We start from the raw sequence: 23,806 nt of genomic DNA, 5'->3' as shown, positions 1-23,806 counted from the left end.
AAGCTTAGTACCTAAGTTCCTTTTGATCCAAGGACGGAAGTTTTAATTTTTGGGTCAAAAGGTGTAAGGGCAGCAAATTCTTTACAGAAAAGACTGAAGGATGCGCCTAGTTGTTATGCAATGCACGCAGTACGGCTCGGATATGGTGTTGCGGGCATCAGACCGAAGACTCACGTCCTTCCTTACGTTCAGTCGGGGCCACTGTATCCGTTGTATCGCTTTATTGCTACAACCAATCTTGAACTTGGATTTTTGTATTTTACCTAGTTATCGCCATACTGTTTATGGATCCTAGTTTTACAACAACAGAAAGCATTCAAAGGCTAAGAATTTTGAGTAAGTATTTTTAAACTACGTTTTGAGGGGTTATATGGTGAAGGTTTTTTATAATCCATTATGATGTCTGTTTCTTACTCAATTTAAAACAGCAAATGCGGAAAGATTTTGAACACTTTGCACAACGAGAAATAGTACTGCTAGAAAAGTGAAGCCACTGCAGGACAAAGTACAGAGTGATAAAAAATGAAAGGGCTCCTGATGTAATAGTTGCTGTAGAGCCAAATCCTCACTTTTGTAGCAGAGACATTTTGAGGGCTCTGGCATTAACCACAGATCAGTGTATAGGATACTGAAGGACTACCACACGCATTCTTACCACATTCATTAAATGGAGAATTAAAAAGAGATAATCACCTGCATTGTACGAATTTTGCCAATTGGGCTAAATGCTCGTATAAAATCTCCGACAAGCACACAGTGTTCTATCCCAGAACAATGATGAAGCCACTTTTAGAAGCAACGTTACAAAATGCGTTGTTAGAGCAAGGAAAACCCGCACTGGTCGAGGGAAGTCAGTCGCTAAAGACAGTGGACCACCATGGCGTGGGTGTACGTTGCCCTAATTTAATCGAAAATAACATTGTGGCATGGTTCATGCAATATTGTAGCACTCCCAACTTTGTCATAGACGTTTGTTCAACCAGAAACCACTAATACATTTGGTGTTGTATTGATCTCCGTGTATGTAGTGTTATTACTTCCTGGTTAAAATAACACTGCACTGTTTAGTGCAAAATGATCTAAAAAGGATATCCTATGTCTTGGCTTGCTAGGCCCCATATGTAACGACAATGGAATTATAGGGAAGAGTTAAAAATTAATCCTACAGAAAGACGCGGGCGATTAAAACCCAGGAATATACGAAAGACCTTTAAAACCTTTTATACTGTCAAAAGGGTTTCAACAGGTTTAAAAGTAGAGTAATACATAACAACTAAATAACGTGTTTTGGTATTAATTATTGTATTGGTACATTTGTTATTAAGTTTAAAAGGACTCATAGTTAAAAGAGCATGTTCACGGTACACACCAATTTTGCAGATCGGCTTATTAAGTGAGTATTTAATTAACATTTAGCATGTTTTTTGGGGAACTTTTTTAAGTTATTACAAAATTATTTAAACTTTAATATAGTGTTTTTTTGTCAGTCATGAACAATGGTATACGACCTGATTTTGAAGAAACATACTAATTTACTAGTAATAGTTTCTAATATTTATTAAAGAAAATTAATTTTTTTATTTCCAAATGTGAAAAATTGTTTTGAGTCTCTCATGAAGAAACGGCAGTGATTAACACATGGTTTTCATGTAATAAGTTTTCATTTTTGAAGACGAATGAGGTCGCATATGATTTAATACTCAATAATCATTTTTTTTAGTTACCATAAATGGTTTTAATTTGAACTTGTTCAAAAATATTCATCCTACAAAAGAATACAGCTTTTTTACATTTGTTCGTGTGGTATATTATATTACAGGAAATTTGTTCAGAATAAAAATTCCAAATTTTGTTATTTTATTTGTCGAAGCAAGAGTTTGTATGTAATCGCCAAAGCTGGTATAAGTCTGAACTTTAGAATCCGTTAAATATTGTTTGAAAATATTACACCCATATTTTAGTAAGAGCGTTACAACTATGTGATACAGAATTATTTTGAAAATGTGGTTGTTATAATTCATAACAATAATACACTAGACAAGTTTAAATAAACCATACTAATTAATGCATTAGTAATAATTTCTAGCATTTATGGTAGAAATTTATTGTTTTTGTATGCAATAATGGAAAACAACTTCGAAGCTCTTATTAAAAACCTGTTAGATATAGACGCTTAGTTTATTTGTACAAGACATTTTACCAAATGTTTTAATATGGTATCTCATGATATACACTTCCATATACTTACAGTTACATCATTAAACCCATTTTATCAGTATACTTAATTTTGGGGGTAGGAAGACATTGATAAATATATTCATGTGACATGTCAAATCAAAGAAAATTAATTTCAGATTAAGAATTAGCAAGTTTTACTGCATTATTTTTAAATAATAAGCAAACCGGTATGTTTTGTGTAATATATAAAACATACCGGGTTTTGTAAATCTCTGTATATTTGATTTTACTTCGTCATTTTTGAATGGTTATATTATTTAACAACTTCGCCAAAATATTTTTTAGACTAGAGCTTTTGAAATCATGTACCACGTGGGACAGGTTAAAATTGAAAATACTGAAATTCGAACCCGGGACCTTTAGTATTGGGACTCTCTGTACATATAATTTGATGAAAATATTTTTACTCACTTCTCCGTGTGTGACTTAGCCGGTTTGTATTTTGTTTCTCTGTTATATATTCAATCGTTCTTCCGTTATAAGTTTCGCCCACTTTATCTGCCACACTCTGTGTATATGTGTTGCCCACTTAGATCTGCTCCGTAAGTTTAAATAGCTTTTACTGTAGACTCAAATATATGCCTAAATATCTGAGCTTTAATAGCTTAAACATAACTTTGGGCCGCACAAAATCAGAAAAATACTACAAACAGATTAATGTACCTGGCATAATGGAAGGCGCACTGAAGTAAAAATCGTAGCTAAAGTTTGTCCCGAGAGCAGAGACGATTGTGTTGTAGGCTCTACCTATGGGTAGCTCTGGTAGAGTGTAAAAGTGATGATCTCTCCGCAGAGTCCAAAGTTGAGAGCCTACTCTGACTGAGTAGCCGACCGATCCTCCGACTGCTCTCCAGTCCAAGCTTACATCCACAGACCCCAAACCCATCCATGTCTTCCGTACTTTCCGCTCTTGTCCTGCCACATCCAAGATCTCCTTAACTAATTCACCATTCATGTTCTCCGTATTGTTCTCCGCTGATGGGTTCAATGTTTCTTCATACCGCGTAGTAGCACTTGAACTGTCCGTTTTGGACGTTGGGTCATCCCTATCTGGTTGAAGTGTTCGTTGGTTGTGCAAATCGGTGCCATGTATGACACTTGCTAATAATGCCAGGATACAAATTATTTGAATTTCCATCATCTAGCTTGCCTGAAATAAAATTATGTAGTTAAAGTCTTAAAAATATGACTCACGAATAGAATATTACTAATAACCAATAAATACTGTTCATTAAAAAAGATAAATTAAAATGGGAAATTAAAACGGAAAAATGGTGTACCTGTATACACGAAATTAATAAATTAGAATTTTACCAAAATGTTGTATTTATCCTGTTTCGAAAAATATTATTGGTTTCTGATTTTTTGGTGATTTGAAATAAGTGTTCAGTTATTATTTAAACGCTGTATTTAACGTTGTACCTTCATTTAGCGAATAGTAGTATTTAGTAGGCATAAATACATAACTTGTAAAATGTTCTTTTTAAGTTATATAGTAGAAAATAGTTGAAGACATATTCGATTCTGTAAAATTTGATTGCCTGCACAGTTTTGTGAAAAGATAATGTTATTATATAGTTGAAATATTGCTGTTTCGTCTTTCATGTGTATATTAATTTATTATTGAAAACGATAGTCCATACAATTCCTCATCAAACTTAAAGTCAGTAATCTTTGTTCATTGATGTAGGATTTCATGTAGTTGAGTGATAATTTAGTATAAGATCCTAATTTGTAATAATAAGGAATATAACAAATTATCATAAGTTCTGTTTCTAGACGATCGGGTCTTTCTTATGGCACCATACGTCGTCTGGCCTGCACATAAAATAACACTATGAATAAACGGAATTCGAACTAGTTGAGCATTCAAAAGAATATTAATTTGATGAATTATTATACATACTGTGGTTAATCGTGTGTATCGTATGTTTACGGTGTATTACATTCGAGCTAATTAATTATTTTGACTTTCTGACTATGTTAGAAATTAATCATAGTTTTATTTAAAAGTAAAAAAAGTAATTTATCCACAAATAAGGAGAAAATAGTTGACAGACTGCTTTGTTCTCACATAGTAAATAACATCAGGACAGTGTTTCCTCTTTCCCTTAATAAAAATGCTGCGCGAGCACACAAAATTACCGTGAAACGGCACATTAAATTAGTTACTAATCGAAGTTCGAATCCATCTTAAGTACATATGTTTATCTAGCATGTCTATTAATTCATTACAGTCGTAATACTAAAGTGCTTATAACTGATCGCCTGACTAGCGTAGTAGGCTTAATTAACTTAAGTTGTTATAAATCCTTCGTAAATTGATGATAAAACAAAAATGCCCCTATTTATGAATAGTACACGTAATGCGCTAAAACATTAGCTTATAACCTTTTCTTGGTTGAAATTACGATCCCAACCTTAAATATGACAGTGTCGGATCAGCAAAGTGAAGGACGGCTTACCTGACAATGTGGTCACCAGCGAGTTCACAGAGCGAACTGTGCTGATGAGGGTCCGGTGTGTCAAATGTGGTGATGAACTTTTCTTTGTCCTCCCCTCCTTGCACGCTGCACATGCAAACAGACACTGAATTCTCCACCGTAAAAAATCCCAGTTAATGACCTTCCTTTCAGCAAACTCCGTATAATAGTTCATAATAACAATGTATCCCGTTGAATTTTGCTCCTTTTTAGTTCAGAACTGATCCTTTTATCCGTGAATCTTTTATATTGGGATCGGTTATTAGTTTATTCCAAGTACGAAATGGAGGAGTCGATGTAATTCTACGAGTTTAAGTGAGGACCTCTGAAAAACAAAAACACATCAATAAAGGAACTCAAAAGTTAAGAAATGATTTGCCTCTTCATGTCTCAACATTGAAAGGCGATAACGTATGTGTCTATATATGTCCATACAAATTCAAATATGGACTGATAATTATATGTCTAGAACAATTCTCTATTAATGAGCATAGCATTACTTTAAAATTCATCATATAGAAATGCTGAATCTGCAGTCGACAAAAATAATCTTCTCCTGAAATGCATGCTTAACTTACTAGTTGTATTTGTTTATCAGTGAGGTTTAACACTAAAACCTGATTTTTTTGGGTGTTATAGTGTACTCGAATAAAAACATTATTATAATTTACAATATGCATTATGTAATTGTGCTACTTTTTCTACTTTGTCAGCGACCACAGTGAGATTCCGCACGCAGCTATTCAAACAGAGGCGTCATCGGGAACTTCGCTTGGTTGTGGGATTGTTCCCGGACGTTAATTGGTAAAAATCACAACTTTCACATTCTATAGAAATTATTAGAATGTTATTATAATGCAATCTCTGTACTTTCACTGAATTGGCCAAACATGCATGGCCGCTTGAAGACTTCAGGACTGGCGATTTCGGAATCCCTTATTTTGAAAATATTTGTAATAATGATTTGGGGTGACATTTGAAGAAGTATTTGGAGAACACTACCAAGTGATGAAACACTACCAGCCCAAAAGTTGACGAAGAATATCAGTCACCACTGTAGTATATCAGGAATATAAATATTTAGTGATGTCCTGTTGTAGGATTCAGTTTTATTTATCGACTGCTTGTCGTCCATTTCACTCATACCTGATCTCCTGTATCTGTCCAAAGCTATTGTCGAGTTTACGTTTTCCAGGAGGGGGAGGAAGAAAATTTCAGGCAACGGTGTCTGAAACTAAACAAGGAAAACAGAAAGCTACCTCATCAAGCACATTGGCCTTTGTCACATAATATTGGGGTCTGAGGCCAACACGATAGGACGTCCGAGGTCATTTGGAGGGGGGCTGATGTGACGTACCCCCCTTTCCATAGCTACCCGTGGGAACGGCTTGGAAACAAAAACCCAAGAACGTCAAATTATCGACCTGGATATCTCAGTATAAATCAGTTGATTTACTGAGGTTCTGAGAAAATGACCGACGTGATGTTCTGTTCCACCAACCCACCTTCAATTGTGGTAGAAAGAGGACAGTGGAAAATAGGTTTATGTAAAAGAAGAGACAGGAGCAACGCTCCTCCTAAAATTTTCAACCACGAGGCATGCGACTCCAGTCAGTAAGATCGTACAAAAAATAAAAGTTATGAGAGGAGAAAAGTCCATTACTCCACGGAGACGACAAGAGGATTGGGAAATCCCTGTATAGGAATCGGTAGAAGTGAGGTGATACCTCTGGTACCTTTTTAGAGCCGGCGGCTGAGTAGTTAAAGCCTTCGGAATTTGGGTCCGAGTTAAGGATAGGATAGTTTCAAATCCTGTCTGATATAATTTTTATCAGTACTGTTGACCTTGTACTGTACCTATTTCGTCCATCTTCTGTTTGTTAAGATCCTCACACGCGCCAGTGGCCCACGAGAGCGAGTAGAATAATGCTAAACAGGAGACCTATCTTTCCTTTATTAAAATATACCTTTCACAGGTATTGACAAGAGTGTAAGCGGCGAAAAACAAACCACAGCAAGGAAAATGCCAATAAGATACAAACAAGTCAAAAGAAGGCCTGTTTTTAGGGATCTCGAAGCCTGGTAGCAATATCAAGAGGAAGAAAGCAAGAAAAACATACAACAGAAAACAGGCGAATTATTTTACAATAAGGATGTAACCACCAAAGTGGCGGTGTCACAGAAAGAATTCCTAGTTAGATGTGCTACCTGCATTGATTGCCGGCACTTGCAAATTCATATTCAGAGAAATATTGCTGAATAAGGAATATGGATCTTAGTTCGAAGGAATTCACTACGGCCCATTTATTCAAGGTTTGCTTTGGTGGCTTTCTTGAGAATCTTTTGACTACTAAAACTATTTCACTGACCATCTTTATTATGATCTTCAACCAATCAATGTTTAAGTGGCTGGCAACCGGTTGCAGATTTACCGTGAGGGGTATAAGGTCAGAAAGGCGCGAATTAGTCTTCAAATTCCTTGTTTTTTATGTTACTGTATAATTCCAAGATGAGAGCCTTGAGGTTAAGAATAAACGATTTTTGTATAGGCGAGTTATCGATAAGATTAGGCTAAATCAACGATATTGGCACGTAGAGTCTTCTTGGTCAAATTAAATTTTTAAGGTGTATATAGATTATGTACATGAACTTCAATTTAATATTAGAATCAATATGAACTGCGAAAAATTGAGTTGAAAACAAGCTACCAAGTTTATGAAAATTTAGATAAAATGGTGATGATAAATTTAATCTTCTGCGTAACTCCATGAAGTGAGCTTTTGATAGATTGAGGAAAAGTATTTAGCAGATAGCCTCTTCGAATTGGGATGAAACTGTGGAAAATTATGGGAGAGAGAATTCGTGGTCAGTTTGACTAAAAATTAAACAAATATACAGTTACGCAAGACAAATATGGTAAGCGAGCCTTCGATTGTCGTGGTAACGACCTGCGCCTGCAAGGTAAATGTTCAAGAACAATGTTTGGTTCTTTTAGTTTTTTTTTTTTTTTTTTTTTACTTACGGAGAGTGTGAATGTCACTCTCACATGAATGGGCGGTCTTTGCTCCTCTTGAAACCTTTGTCTGTTCTGTTTAATTATATTCAAATTGAATGCGTCCCAATAAGAAAACGTACTAGAGGCCAAAGCGACGTTTAGATTCTTAGTGTATACTGAGCGTCTGCCAATCAACTATTTGTTAAACTTACAATTGCCTCAATGGAACTGCCCAAAGTTTTATATTTAATTCTTTGCAGGATGAGAGAAAGTCTTACCACTTGCCTAATTCATTTTGTTAATATATATGAAGGTTCGATAACATTTTTACAGATAAAAAAATATTACCAGGATGGGTGGTTAAAGGGGACTATAGTACCCAGAACTGCGGGCAGAACAGTTATTGCGTTGTGAAACATTCAAAAGGGATTCTGACTTAAAAATTTCAACAATTACCAAGTAATTTCTAGTTTTGTTTTGTTTCTGATAATCTCCGCATATCCATAATATAGGATGAGAGTTTTCTAATGCAAGTTCACGAAATATACTACAATTTACTCCCTTCCTTGGGTCTGTTCCTCACCCATTTTCTTCTCTGTTTTCTTCTTAATGATTTCAAACATGCTTCCTACACTCACACAATCCTTACAGTGCCAATCGCAACTGGATACTGGAGCCAGTCCCCAGTTTCGTGTGACAAGCTTTCAACGTTGTTGAATCTAGCAGTTCTACGGGGTGACAGACAATAGTGGTAGCACAGATTCAAATCCTGTATATAACCGTAACACTTTTTATCACTACCGTATACCTTCTTGTATTGTATCGATCTTCCTCTTTATTCTGTTTGGTAAGACCCTCGCACAGGCCAGTAGCCAATGAGAACGAATGGAATAAGGGTAAATATGGAATTGGCACCTATAAATTAAAAACTTTGAAATACTGCAGTAGCAAAAACCCAAGTATTTGTACGCTACTAAGTTCCGATTTTGTAATAAAGAAATTATAATTCATAGAAAAAGTTATAACAAAATTAGTTTGAAAGTAATAGAACAGATGTATATTCTGCAAGCTCTCTGAAACTTGAAATAAAGGCATACATATATCTATTTTAGTATAGATATCAATGACCGATACATACTACAGGTTTCTGGTAGTTTATTACTTTGAAAGCACTTGTTTTATTTTGTGATTGGTGTAAACCTGCATTTTGAATTAGTGTTAAGCTATGCTATGACTTCATGTTCTCGTAATCGCCTGAAAACAAATATATCTTCATTATGTAGCAATATTAATCAGATTATATTTTTTTTAAAGGCACTAGTTAGTACTGCAGATCAAGTTGCACCTTGAAACGTGGTGGGGACGTTCACCAATACGACACTAGAGGCAGTGACACATTTAGAATTTAACCGGTCAGACAGACGCTGTGTCAACATCCGCAACAAGTTGGTTTCAGATTAATCCAAAGGTTCCCTGAGGGTATAACAAATTAAAACTCAAATAAGTTCGAAATTCGTCTTAATCAAAACTGTAATGTCTGTTGATGAAATTATTATGAGGCGCTGGTATGTATGGTGTATCGTTAAAGGTGGATCTGATATCACTGCGAATGTGTGACAATTGTAAATTTGTGTGTGATTGAATATTTATGAAATGGTTGCAGACATTAAAAAATGTACGATTACGATCAAAAATTGTGATATTAAAAATTTAAATGTAGAACTTGTTATTGTTATTTTTGTGGCAGAAGTGCGCATATAAGTGCGCCTTTCATTTTATTTGCAAAATATTTCAAAGGATTTCCTATTTTTATTGTTTTTCTTACTTCTGCTCTTTTTAACAAGATTGTTCGTTATTTGAAATTATGGATCTCCACTGCTCTAGCTAATGTCTTAGAGCTTCTATATTCTTTCATCAAGTCTAATTATTTCATGATTCTAAAGGTACAATCATTAATAATAAATTTTATTAAAAAAAACTGTATCTTAAATTTTAAGTTAAAGAAATAAATTATTACTAGTATTAAAAGTTTTGATGGAAGGAAAATTTAAAAAGAATATAGTTATTTACTATGCAAATATTTTTGTTGTGACAAACAAACAGTCATTACAGAATTCAAAACACCTAAGAAGCGGGACCGGCAGTTTATGTGTTGTTTATATTATTTTGTTGTCTTCTTTGTTTATGCAAGATACTTAAAAATTGTTGAATATACTCGTATTCGTATGAAGACAAGGTCAAACATAATCTGACGTAATTGATTTCGAACAATCTTTTTATACGAGTTATATTTTTATATCTTTACATGTTTTTCATTAAAATTTCAGTACTTTCTGTTCCCCGTTTGAAATGTATGCGAGCTGTATCTGCTGTACTATTTTCGTTCAGTGGAACGTAGTCTATAAGTTGAATATAGAACTTTGATTCTCCATATGTCCAAATTGATTATGAAACAAAAGCCTCTGAGTGGCATTATATTCCTGTCTGTATGAATAACTCCTGTTCACTACAAATCTAGGAAGTCAAGTCTAGGGATGGTGTTAAATATACTTTTATTCATCAACTTCTTGACTCAAAGCAAAATCTATAATGGTTAAGATATAGATACATGGTATACATTGTTGACTGAATATGTGAGAAGAAAAACCAACAAGGGAGATTAGATTTGGATCGTGGTTCTATACGATTGTTCTATAACCAGCAAGTCTATTCTAGTTCCGGATAGGAGTACGCCACACCACGTGTCGGCGTGAAACCGGGCTTCACTAAGGTTGAATGCAAACCTTCCAATCTATAGCTTATTTCCTTCTCGAGATGTCCTGAGAATATATAGAAAGGCAGACAATCGTAAGGAAAATGTTACACCTCCTTGTCAGCCATCTGTGACTCAAGAGACTGTGACTCAGTGTCACAGCCTTCAATTATCTTCAGCCAAATTCCATGGTTCCACCATAGAACTCATTCTGTTCTATATAGATGTGGAATTACATGCAAAATGTATAGTCTCACGTTCAAAATTTTGCCAAGTTTTATACAGAGTTCACATATAAGTAACAACTTGTAATACAAGTTTTAGTGAGGTTACTACAACGCAAGAGTGCGCTGAAATCAAATCTTGTCACCTACTTTTAACATTCACATTCCACTCTATTTGATTCGGCGTACTGTCATTATTCATAGAGAGTATTCCTAGTGAAAGTCACTTTCCACTGTACTTTTTAAAAATGTCACGTATTCAAAGTTCATATGACTGTACTCAGTTTGCCATCATGGTTACACATAAACCAATGTAAAAATATTCACTAACGCTCAGCGAATTCCCAAAGAGTTACGTACACCATCATCAAACTCAGTGTTGCTAATATATAAATAAAGCTTCATGCAAAGTTTTAAGTATACAGTTTTAGAGTTTTCGTGCATTATACCAGGCCCCAAAATGACATTATTCGCTGAGGCTCAACCAATAAAGAGGCCACCTCAATTTTAACCATTTCAAAATCTCTCTAAACTTCATCTATGATCATCATAATCATCATCAAGTATCGTGACTTTCGAAATATACTGATAAGACAGTAACGAAGTAATATGACAATAATTTAAGTTTTTGAACATTTTTCAACTTATTAGTTGAACATTTGTAATAGCCGTATTCAAATAAGTATTTATTTTATCATAACTAAAATTTAGATTATTCTAATCTTATAAATAAAAAGAATTTCTGCCAATTAAAACACATAATAGGTATTTTAATAGGTAATGCATTAGAGATAGCGCCATCAGTTTCATGTCATTTTGAATCATGTCTTACAATATGAATTTCACCATACAAACTCTAGAGCTTTTAATGAAACTTCAAGGAATAGTGTTTTTTTTCTTTTTTTTATTAAAATTAAGAAATTTGTAGATGATATAACCAAATACGTCTACTGCGAGAGTGCTTAAAGTAGCCCATTTAACTAAATAATTACTGTGAGGAAATAGTAAACATTAGAATATTCAAACGAACATTTTATAAACAGTATAACATTAGTACTGTACATCTATAAACTATAAATGAGCCACAATTTCTCCTTCCGTAGGTACTGTGTGTTTATTTGATTTACAGAAAAGTAAAAATGCTAGGTTTTGTGTTTATTGGTTCCACACAGCAGATGTAACGAAGGTTATGAGTCATATTTAATACACTTTACTAGGTATTACTAAGCCGACAGAAGATATAAGTGTAACAAAAAAAGGTTCGGTCCATACTTCATGGTTATCATGTATAATTTAATACGCCATAATAAAATAGACGTTGATCATCTCCCTCGTGAAATTTGAGGATATTGTCTTAGGTCCACAAATATCGTATCCTGAATACGGCACTGGAATTCTGGTTTTTCCAGAATTGTATACTATAACTGCGATATTTAAAACCCTGTTTCTTGGGTAGTGCTTACTTTAGAGAAAACACCTGATCTTTTACGTAAATGTATTTTTTAATTCTATAAAGTCAGTACTCTCTAATGTACCTTCGAATACTCCACAAGGCATTTTAAACGTTTAAAGTAATAATTTTTAAATCAGGCTTAAGCAATAAGCTGTAAGAAATAACAATAATTTTATACTTATCTAAATTATTCATAATTAATATTGTATTATTTATGATCTTTTATGGATTTATTTTAGACTTTACAAACACCCATTTATGTATTTAAAAATATATATTATGTTTATATTCTTGGCACCATTCATGTACACCGTGTGTAAACTTTGAATAAAGACGTTTCTGATTCTGATTCAAAAATCGCCAAAGAAGAGGATACGAATTTGTAAAGCATGTGTAACGAATTATAACTTAATAGGGACGACGTGTTTATTTTATTTTATTTTTGAAACATAACTTAGGCAATTAGTTAACTTAATGTAATATTTCTTAAAAGCATATCATGGTTTTATATGAAGAATGTTTATTCCCTTCAGACATATTCCATATTTATAAATATACAATACAATTACACCCTTCAAGTGAAATGTCTCCAGAAATATGTATATACATAAACTTAGAACGGATGATTCAGTTAGAGGTTACGATTTAAAAATTCAATAATACGCATTGTAGTTTACTTACTTGGTATATGTTATTGTTTCACACATTTTTAGAGATTGACATTAAACATGAAAAATAATATCTTTCAAATACCACCACGTGCAACCTTTACTGACGTAAACCCTTTTGAAGAAACTTTCCTTCTTTTTATCGTTTAATTGTTGTACAATTTTATCGATAACTCTCCGAAACTCACCCTTTCAGCTTCGGAATCGAGTTGGGCCAGTTTACGTAAACTTTCTGCTTTAACCCCAAAGAAAATAATCCAGTTCTGTGAGGTCACAGGATCTTGTTAGCCAATTTTGATCACCGAAATAATTAGAGATTAGACGGCCGGTAGGTAAACTTTGTGTGCAATCTGCACGGTGTCTCGAACTGTATGACAAGTGGCCTCGTCTTGTAGAAACCACAAGTCATTCAAATCGTTATTATCACCCAATGCTTCTAACTGCTGCCAAAAATAATCGCTTATCATCTCCTGATAACGTTCTCCATTGACTGTAACTGCATCGTCACGAGCATTTTCGAAAAAGTAAAGGCAAATCACGCCGCCAACCCAAAATCCACACCTAACAGTTTACTTTTTTAAAAGAATTTGTTTCATGCGAATAGTATGAGGATTTTCAAGTCTCCAAAAGCGACAGGTTTTGCCTATTTTACATAGCCATTGAGATGAAAATGAGCTTATTCAGAACAGATGATTTTATTTATAAAATTGTCATCATTCTGATTATTCTCCAACATCCAGTAAACGAATTCAAGCCTCTTTCTTCTATCATTATTAATGATAGAATAACTCGTATATCTTCCAGTTTCAATTCTCAAGTCAATTGGATCTTGTATGCATGCAAATGCAGATCTTTAGTCAAAATTCGCTTCAAGAAAGGCCTAATAGCTGGGACTGATGACGGATTGAGGTTTACGGACTTTCTCAAACACATGCGCCTGTTGCGGCGATATTTGCCACTGACCTGAGAACGTAGAGGTCTTTAAACATGTTACACTGAACCATTAAATTTATAAGTAAGTTTTTTAATCACTGCACTTGATGGACGGTTATGGTTACCAAAACCATTTCGCTGAGCTTGATTCCTGCTAGTAATGTATTCCCCACTTTCGAAAAAATTTTTAACAATGAAAACACGTTCTTCAATCGAATAACGCTCCATAACAACAAATACCACAATGGGAAAAATTACAAATCATCAGCTGTTTATCTTGCCAAATATTATATATGTGCTGCCGACCTCTAACTGAATCACTCTTTACAACAGAGTATCGAATTACTCGACAGAACGTCATGAAAGTCATCACCGAACCGACTAACTGTTTTCCGGATTAGTTGAAATTGATAATCAATATTTCAAAATATTCCTTTAGTCATGATCATTATTCATTGTTTATATTTTCAGGTTGTGCTCATGAAAGGAATACATACATTTAAGAACCCGATTAGCAGTGGTTGTTCCATGTCGTGACAAAACTGACTGACCAGAATGAACCTTTGAAACAAGTTTCGAGTTAGGGCTTCCTATCAAGGGTTATCTGGTAGGACGGACAGACAGATAAAGACAAGATTTTAAGAAGGACTTGCGGGTCCTTAATAATGTCACAGAAAACCCATCCCACTACCAGGCTGGACTACATGAACTATCTCAGGCTTTGTGCCCTCTTAGTTGGATGAATATAAATTTTCAAACGAGAATATCTTACCTATCTTCTATAATTACCTCGAAACTAACAAAATCTTGAGAACTATTCATTCAAAATAAGAAGAAAACCTGTAGACACAAAACACAAAAAAAGGCTATCCTTGCAACTCAAACAACTGATTGTAGGACAGTAGGTCCACGCCTAGTTTTGACGAGGGTGACTGACGTCACTTTTCTCCAGGGGACACCCGTGGACTAACTGTCCTACTTTTCAAAACTGACTTGGCCGTGATTAGTTTATCTACCTGCACTCATTCTTCATTTTGATCAGTGATGCTTCTACTACATTCGCACAGCGTACTGCTAAGGCAGTAAATATTAACAACAGTTTACTAAAACCAAAACTCAAGCCATCACATATGAAACGGATTAATAATTGAGATTAAATTTAAACGAATTCCACACATTATTACTATCTGAGTAATTTGTCATTATCCTAATGAACCATAAATATCTACAGTAAGTTTGTATTCATTATTACTCCTCTTGTCCATCGTTAGTATAATACCGTATATGCCAGTAGACACGCTCCTCGTAGTACACGTCAATTGAAATGGATGGTTTATTGTTTTATTAACACTTTTAATAATTAAAACAGCCATTTAGTTCATATCTAGTATATCACATTTATAGTTGTATAAAATTACGTTAAATAGATAATTATAAGAAGACAAAATATGTTATTACCTAAAACTATACTTATCGAACGAAACTTATCTGCCTACAGAGACATACTAACTTAAATAATAATGACCTTATTGCTGCTAACGATAAATTGTAAATATCATTCAAACACAAACAGCAATTCCATGAAGACTAGATAAAGAAATGGTCTAGTTTCATTCAAACTCCAAATTGCTATTCATGGCTATATTCCACTGCTATAATGTGTAAAATTAATTCAATTAGTGATCCAGGAACGACAGAAGATAATATGTTTAGTTACTAGCAGTTACCAGGGACTTCGAACGCAACAAATTCTGAATTATTTTCTTAAACCCTATTAGGTTTATTCCCATTTCAAATAAACAGTTAACCGCTCAAAGTTTTAAAATGTTGAGTATAGTTAATACAAAAACACAAATGCTGTAAAGTCTTTAAAAGGCACATAATTAGATTACAATTTATGTTAAAACTAGTAGTCTCCCGCGGGTTTGCACGCAATGTCGTATGAACATTAATTCTGGTTTGAGTGAATTACATATCCGACGCCAATGTTGAGACTTCCTTGTTCCTACAATCAAGGAAATATGTCTTAAATTATATACTTATGGCCATTGCAATTTATTCTAGACTTAATATATTTTGTGCCTTAGTTAATGTTGACTTGTTTCCTCGATCAAGGAAATATATAAAAAGGTCTGAGAAGCCTACTTATGTCAAAAGCGAACTAAGATGCATTTTATAACATTCTTTAAATTTTTAGTAAAAGTTGTATACTACATTTTCTTTTATATCTGCATTATAGTGCTCATCAACCGCTGTATACTTAATATTTGCTTGAAAGTACAGTTAAAAGTTAATTTTTACCACCACTTTTAATATTTTTACCGGGATATTTTTTACTGTGTGCTAAACAGCGGTTGCAGAAAGGTTAAAAAATGATGTTTTCAAGACTAAAAATATAAACAATTTCAAAATAGTTATTAAATTAATAAAACATATAGCCGTACTGTATACACTATTCTGCATATTCAATATTTGCTATAGTATACAGTTAAAAGTTGACTTTTACTAAAACTTTTAATTTTCTTATCTGGATATTTGTCTTACTCTGCACTCAACAGTGGGTGCAGAAAAGGTTGAAATAAGAAGTTGTGTTATTATTAACCTTACTCTATGCTTTTAAGACAAAATTAAAAAAAAATTACAAATAGTGGTTACATTAACTAAACACGTGATTGTGCTTGTTTACTCAGAACAGTTGACAAAAGTTAACAGGCCTTTATACTATTGTTCTCTTTGCCTGATTTTTCTGAGCACTTTTACGATACTTTCATCGTTATTCTGCTAGTCGGGGCGAAAACGTATCCAATTTATTGCTTTAGCAAATACCATTATCATCATTACAGCCATTTTTAAGTTATAAATGTTGTGACTAACCCGACTATGTTTTATGTATATAGATTGGGTTTAATTCTTCCTGTAGTTGTCTTCTTCTGTAGTCTACTGAAAAGTATTTAGCATTATAGAGAATATATCTCAAAACATTAATTCAAGTGCTGCAGAGTGAATACGACGATCCCTTGTCAACCCCTCGGTAATAGACACCGGTGAGTCGGACAGTAGGTCCCAGGCCGGGACCCACTGTCCACTCCTTAAGAAGTTGGTAAGAAATGGTCACGACAGTTTTACGACGTGGACCTACAGTCCGTTTACCCAAAGAAATATCGTCGGAGTTCTTATTCGTTTTCAGTAAAACTTTTGAAATAATATTACAATTTGAATTAAATTCTGGATCGTTTCGAAAGTCAATGTCCTGAACAGTTTGGGTTCAGGAAACAAACCGACTATCGATGGTATATCGGGTCTCTCATTCTCAATGTTGCCGATGACCTGGAAATGTAAAACCTGAGCTAAGCATATTTCTCGACCTTTCCAAAGCTTTTGACTGTGTGCATCATGCGACACGTGTTGCACCAGTTGTAGACTGTGGTATTCAGGGTTTGCCGCATGATTGACTCTCCTCTTACCTTATGTGAAGATTACATTGTCAGGCGCAGTGAAAATACCTCACGGTGTCACTCAGGGATCAAAGCAGCCAGTCAATATTGTGGGCAATTCTTTTTCTCATTTGAACAGGTTGAATTCTTCAATCCGAAATAGAAAGACAATTCAATGTATTAGATAAAAAAACAACGGGGGTCAAAGATTCACATAGGACTATCATATCGAAAGTCTGCTCAAAGGCTTCCGGCATTTATATCCTGGGCGAACTTGCACAATTTTGTTCTATGGATCTATTTTAAACGGCCTATTATGGTTTGATGTATCCGTATTTATCTCACGGTTTTACAGTATTTGGGAGCTGTTCTAAATACAACTTTGAAAGGGGTATTTAGAGCACTAAAGAAAGATGTAAGAATTATTTTAAAATTGAAATTCAGAGAGTCATGCAAATATGTCTTCGTGGAGCTTTAAGTGTTAACTTTACCTTTTCTCTACATTCTCGAGGTCGCTTTGTATTGTAGTTTCAAATGCGAAATGGTCCAAGATAGGGACGTCCACCATTATGAGACGAGAGGATGGACAACTACAGAAATGAACAATACGGAATGACAGCGTTTCTACACTTACCGTCTCAAATTGGTGTGAGACTAATCAATAAGCGCAGTAGTATTAAAGTTATAAATAATTCTAAACAATTCAAATCTCGATTAAAACAATTCTTGGTGTCAAAGGCGTTTTAATTCGTTGAACAGTTCATGATTAGACGCTGGGAAGAAAATATTTGAATGTTATAATTGATATGGAAGTGAAAGCCCAGTTCTAATATCGAAAGCGATGTCCAAAGCCTTTTTATTGTTGAATTATATTAGTATCATAGTTATATTTATTGTAGTATTAACATATGCTATGCAATTGTATGATTGATTATGCAATGAAGGATATTAGTATTATATTAGATTTTCTTATAACGTATCGTACCGAAACGTTATAAAAGTAATTATTTCACACAGCAAAACGCCTGCAAAACGTGAAGCTGCAACGACTGAGTTTCTGTATTAGCCATTTTGCTTGATGTCAACTGCAGGCGCCAGGTCAAGTTTTCAGCAGTTCCTCATGTATTTGGAATGAATTAATATCATACTATGTCTTACTCTTTTTTGAAAAACTAAGATTTATCATGCAAAATTAAAACTATGAAGTCTTTAACATATAGTGCTTCAAATATTCACTGTATTTATAACAAAATTTAATAATTGAGTAATAAAGCTCCCAATTATTTTATAACTGGTAGCAAAATATTTTCAATCTTAAAGGTCGTTATCCATTTACACTTGTTTACATACCATATGATTAGTTTATTATGGAACTAATACGCATATAAAATTAACGATTAAACCAATCCAGTATTAGTATGATTTATTAACATCAAATGTTATTGTTCCTCCAACAAATGCGTGTTATTAATACTGAAACAGAAAACATTTCTTGTCATAGTAATTTAGATACAAGTCACAGAACAATAGATAACACAGATTTTAGGGGAAAGTAAAATAAACAGTTTATTGTATTACCAGGCGAAGTCAGGGAAACGAAATTTGTACGACTATCTGAAGTTGAAGTAATTTCAGACGTTTACAAATTAACTATATTTGCGCAAACTATATTTAAAAAGTATAGGCGCACAACACGAATTTAGAGTACGGTAGTGAGTGAGTGAGTGAGGCATGCAACACATTTGTCTCAAATGTAATAAAATAAATCAGAATTTTTTGGAGGTCACAAGAGTTATGTAGGAAAATATATTTTAAGCCACCTAGTTATATCATTATGTTACATTTTCAACGTTTTATGAAAGGTCATAACATTTTAATCAAACTCTGATCTTTAAGTTTATCCATATTTATCTTGCTGTAGCAAAATTTCAAATGCTTTGAAGGCATATTAGTGGGGTAAAACTTTTTACTAATGTTTATCTACATTTTGAAAACTGAATATAACAACACTGACTAACTTAAGTAACAGACCTTTAAGTGACTTTAGAAACAATTTGAACAAGAGACTATTCTGCCGCGTCCTTATCCTTCAATATATAAACGGGATTCTGGATAGTCTTATACCACCGTAGAGATGTTTAATTTATGTCTCTAGTGGCTATCTTCTTCACAACATCATCCATGATCGAGGAAATTGGAATTATGTAAATAAAACATTTTCCTAATCTTCAGAAATGTTTTTGCTATATTTTGGAACCCTTCCAATCACAGCCTTCTGAATTTCCAACCCTCCATACCACCTTAAGCAGGCATATTTTTCATGTTCGTTAAAGAGTGATATACTTTAATTCACTCCTTATTACATATGGGTTAGGATTATCAAAAATAATAGATAAAAACTATCTAATATATAATTCATCAATCATTTCACTTGAATTGCTTCCATAAAAAAGTATGACCTAGTTTTATATATATATATATATATGTTTATCTATGCAACATTTTTCTGTTATCTTTATTGCTGGAATCGTCCAACACTATTCTGCCACTTAACCTCCTAACAAAATATAGAACCTTCCGGCTCAGTGTGAATAAAGGTAGACTTCCCATTATCTCTAAATGTATCTCTAATGTCTATCTGTACGGTACTTCTAAATGTCAACCTGAAGATGCCTTATCCTATAGTTTAGATGTTTATCACTGATTCGGCCAACGTACCTCTAACACTCAATAACATTCAATGTTGGCATGTTGATACATAATATTAACACTTTAAAACATTTAGATACTCCATAATTTTGAAACATTACAAGACAAAAAGTCTCATAAGCATATACATAAATTTCTTTGACAAAACGTGACCATATTGACTTAAAATTAATCCGAAATTGTGTTTACAAACATATTTATTTAACATGGGCCAACTCTATACTTCTATAACTTTAAACGACCAACATCTAGAGTTATAAACAATTGAATAATATAAATTTTGCTTGAAATTGCTTTGGGATTTGCAAGAAAATGTCAATTTGGATTATATTATAAAATACTGGAGATACAAATTTGACTCTAGTGTAAATGACCGCCATCTAGAATCGTTATATTGGTTATTAATCAAACTCAACTAAGCTATATAAATACTGTCTCTGTACCAGGTTTAGTCTGAACTTATTAAGAACTATGGTAATTATTGTATTCAACATTATTACTACAATGGTACTTCTAAAAACTGTGTACACCTGCTATCTAGAAATCTTACGAGATATTACAAAACTCTTAAGAACAAACTTGATTATAAATAACCTGAGAACGCTTTTCTGTTTTGCGCTATTAAGTATAATAACTAATAAAATATATCCATTCCTTTGCCAGTCTGTGAATGGCCGCCATCTTGAAACCTTAAGATATATCGAAAATAGTAAAAGTAGTTTATTATTAGGCCTACCCTACCTTATATATTAAAAAATTATCTATGTTGCCTTTTTGGATCTATGTTGGGAATTGGGAGATTAAAAATGTTTACTCGATTGCGAATAGCACCATCTTCAAACTTTTTATCGGTTAAAGCTGAATACTCATCCAAGCAAGAACTGTTGTGTACCACGTTTAGTCTGTGTATTTTATAATTTACGGTAGCTATCGTTACATTTTTATATCACAAGCTCACATTATATTGCATAGCCCATACAAACTTATAGATTTTCTGATTATGGAATTTCGGATTATGGGAGTTATGATCGAAGAAAATGAAAAACCTCACGGAAATTCCGTCATGAGGGTGTTTTTACAAGGCAGATTTCTATGAAATCTACCTATCAGTTTAATCCATGTAACCTGTTATCTGTTATTAACGAAATTAATTCCCAGTACCCACTTGGCAATTACGTTTCATTCCGTCAGATTATAATGTATAAAGGAACATTCATGAAAGTCACCACTTACACTATATTTTGTTGGTTAGTCTTTGAGGTAAATCCAAGTGATTGTCACCGTCATTTTACCCTAGAATTAACTAACAAAAATTAAATATGTTTAAATTATGTGACATGTCGTTGTATATACAGAAGAATATAATTTTCAGAGCTTCATAATGTTATAAACCCTATCTCTTAAGATTTGGATGAAAGTTTTAAGGTTTAGAAATCTTTATCCATCTACATTTTAAGATTCTATGTGGGCATTTATGTTTTCATGGATTTATGTTTTCCATGGAAACCCATATTTTATATTTTTTCATGAATATTCATTATACATAAAAATATATACCACATTCATATGTCTTTTTTATGTCACTATTCACAAAAATGTTGATGCTTGTCAAATAAATTATTATGTCCAACGTTTCACTTTGATATTATTTTATAACTATTTAGATTTAGAAAACACTTTTCATACAAAAGCTTTATATGTTTAACTTGAATCCATGGCGAAAATATGGGTTCCCGATTAAATATCTAAACGGACCTATAAAAATCTCACGAGAATAAAAAACCTCTAACTCGAATGGATACAGATATTTTAATGCGGGACTTTACAGACTTGTGTACAATTTTATTGTAACTGTACAATTGTGTCGCTGCAAAAACAGTATGATTCTTAGCTTAACATTTTCTTATGAGGAAAAGGAGCACTTAATACCAAAACTTATATACTTCCACCAAAATCTGTAATAATTTAAATTGAGGCATCAATCCACCTAATAACTAACTATAAATAATTACCTCGTTGATAATAAAAAAATAAATTATACTTTGTCCTATAAACCCTATGTATGTCAAAACTGTTTAATGAATATAAACTGCCTTAACTACAATTTTTATTGAGAACACCAATTTTGGCACAAACATTTACCAGCATTGGTAATTTCAAGAGGTAGTTAATCATTTATTAGATTTTAGTTTCAGCACACTTTTGCCAAATTTTAATAAAAATATTACATATGATCGTGATTTTAATAATTTTCATTAATTATGTGGTCTGACACAAGAAAAAATAGAGGCACTGAGTGATGCCCAAAACTGGAGACACCTTTTTGCACTGTCTGCTGTATTGGGTTACAACTCCACGAATGCAGCATTAAGAAGCAAACGTGTTTTTCAGTGGGACCTACCAACAAGTAATGCTACTATTGTGGAAAAGCTATTGTCTCAATCTCAACCTTAAACAGATGATAATGCACCTGAATCTAACCTAGATGATTTTATTCATTTATTTAAAAAAGGAGATCCCTTTTAAGCCTTATGATGGTTTTGAGGTTAGTAGCATGCGTTTCATGATGTCTATTTTGGCTAAGGTTAACGTCAAGAAGAGCGGCTAAACCATTTAAGCTTCAAAAAAATTCTTTGCTGAAAGAAACTACACACCCAGCCTAGATCTGAAAATTAAAGTATGAAGTCAGAACACAAAGCTTGGGCTTTAAGGAAAATTTTCTAGGAGACCTCGGAGAGTTCGGCAATGATGTTGCTGAAAAGGACCAGTACGCTAGAAGAGGGTGGATCACGACAGCCAGAGAGTGAAGCTAAAAGGAAACCGGATAGAAGAAAGACAGTCAGAACGTTTGAAAATTACATTGATGTTGATTTGTGATATGAAGATATTCATCAGAATAAATTATATATATGTTAAATTCAAAGGTTTTTAAGATAGCTTCCCCGAGTGCATAATAAGTATATCATTTTTTCTGATTACTCCACGTGAAATTGCAAGCATTGAAAGTAGAAAGTTTATGAACTTTTGTAATCAGCGATTTTTTTTGCATGACAAGCAGTTGCCAGGCCTGATCCTCCAGCTGCTATTCCGTGACTCTAGTGCTACAATTTGTTTTAGCTTATTATAAATCATTACTTACATTAATTAGTAAGTACCATGTGTGTGAGTTTGCTTTCCAGGTAAATGTTTTGCAAAATAAGCTATTTTAATAAAGAAACATTCCTAATGAAATGAGGTTTATATAATGAAAACTGTTGATACCACATAGAACTGTGCTCACATTAAATTTTAATTTTAGTTATAAACCTGTGCACATATTTCATTTTCGCAATCATTACTTAATCTATAATGTAAATATGGCATATTGGTTTCCGTCAGCTGAAGCCATGAACGGAAAATATGTGGCTCTGCTTTAATTTGCCAACAAGTTTTTGTTTACTGGCGCAAATAAACCAGACTTGAGCTTGTGTTTGTTACCATTTACAACTCACCTGATTAACATTGAACCTTATGACGATTAAATGCTTGATATAGTAAACATTTAGAAAAGTATACACATTCATGCACCCTCCTGTAAACAAATGTTTAGTAATAAATGTTTGAGTTGAAGCAACTGTATGAGATATTCAAATATGGATAGTGAACACCATATAAATGATTTAGTAAAAGGCTTTATAATTTAACCTTGATAACTTTAGAAACAACAAATAAAACTATAACATAAATATGGTTATAAATAAACATAGCACATCCGATATGTGTAAATCACTGTACAGTAAAGAGAACAGAAAAGTGTTTTATCCAATGCCAATTATATACAAATATTAATAATCTAGTTAAAGTGAGGAAATTTCAAAATTAAGTATCCAAAACTTCACTATTCTATCTTAATAAGTAAACGAAAAACAGCGGATGAA

The sequence above is a fragment of the Homalodisca vitripennis genome, chromosome X (assembly GCF_021130785.1).
Source record: "Homalodisca vitripennis isolate AUS2020 chromosome X, UT_GWSS_2.1, whole genome shotgun sequence".
Classification (NCBI taxonomy): domain Eukaryota; kingdom Metazoa; phylum Arthropoda; class Insecta; order Hemiptera; family Cicadellidae; genus Homalodisca; species Homalodisca vitripennis.
This window is presented reverse-complemented; position numbering follows the sequence as displayed.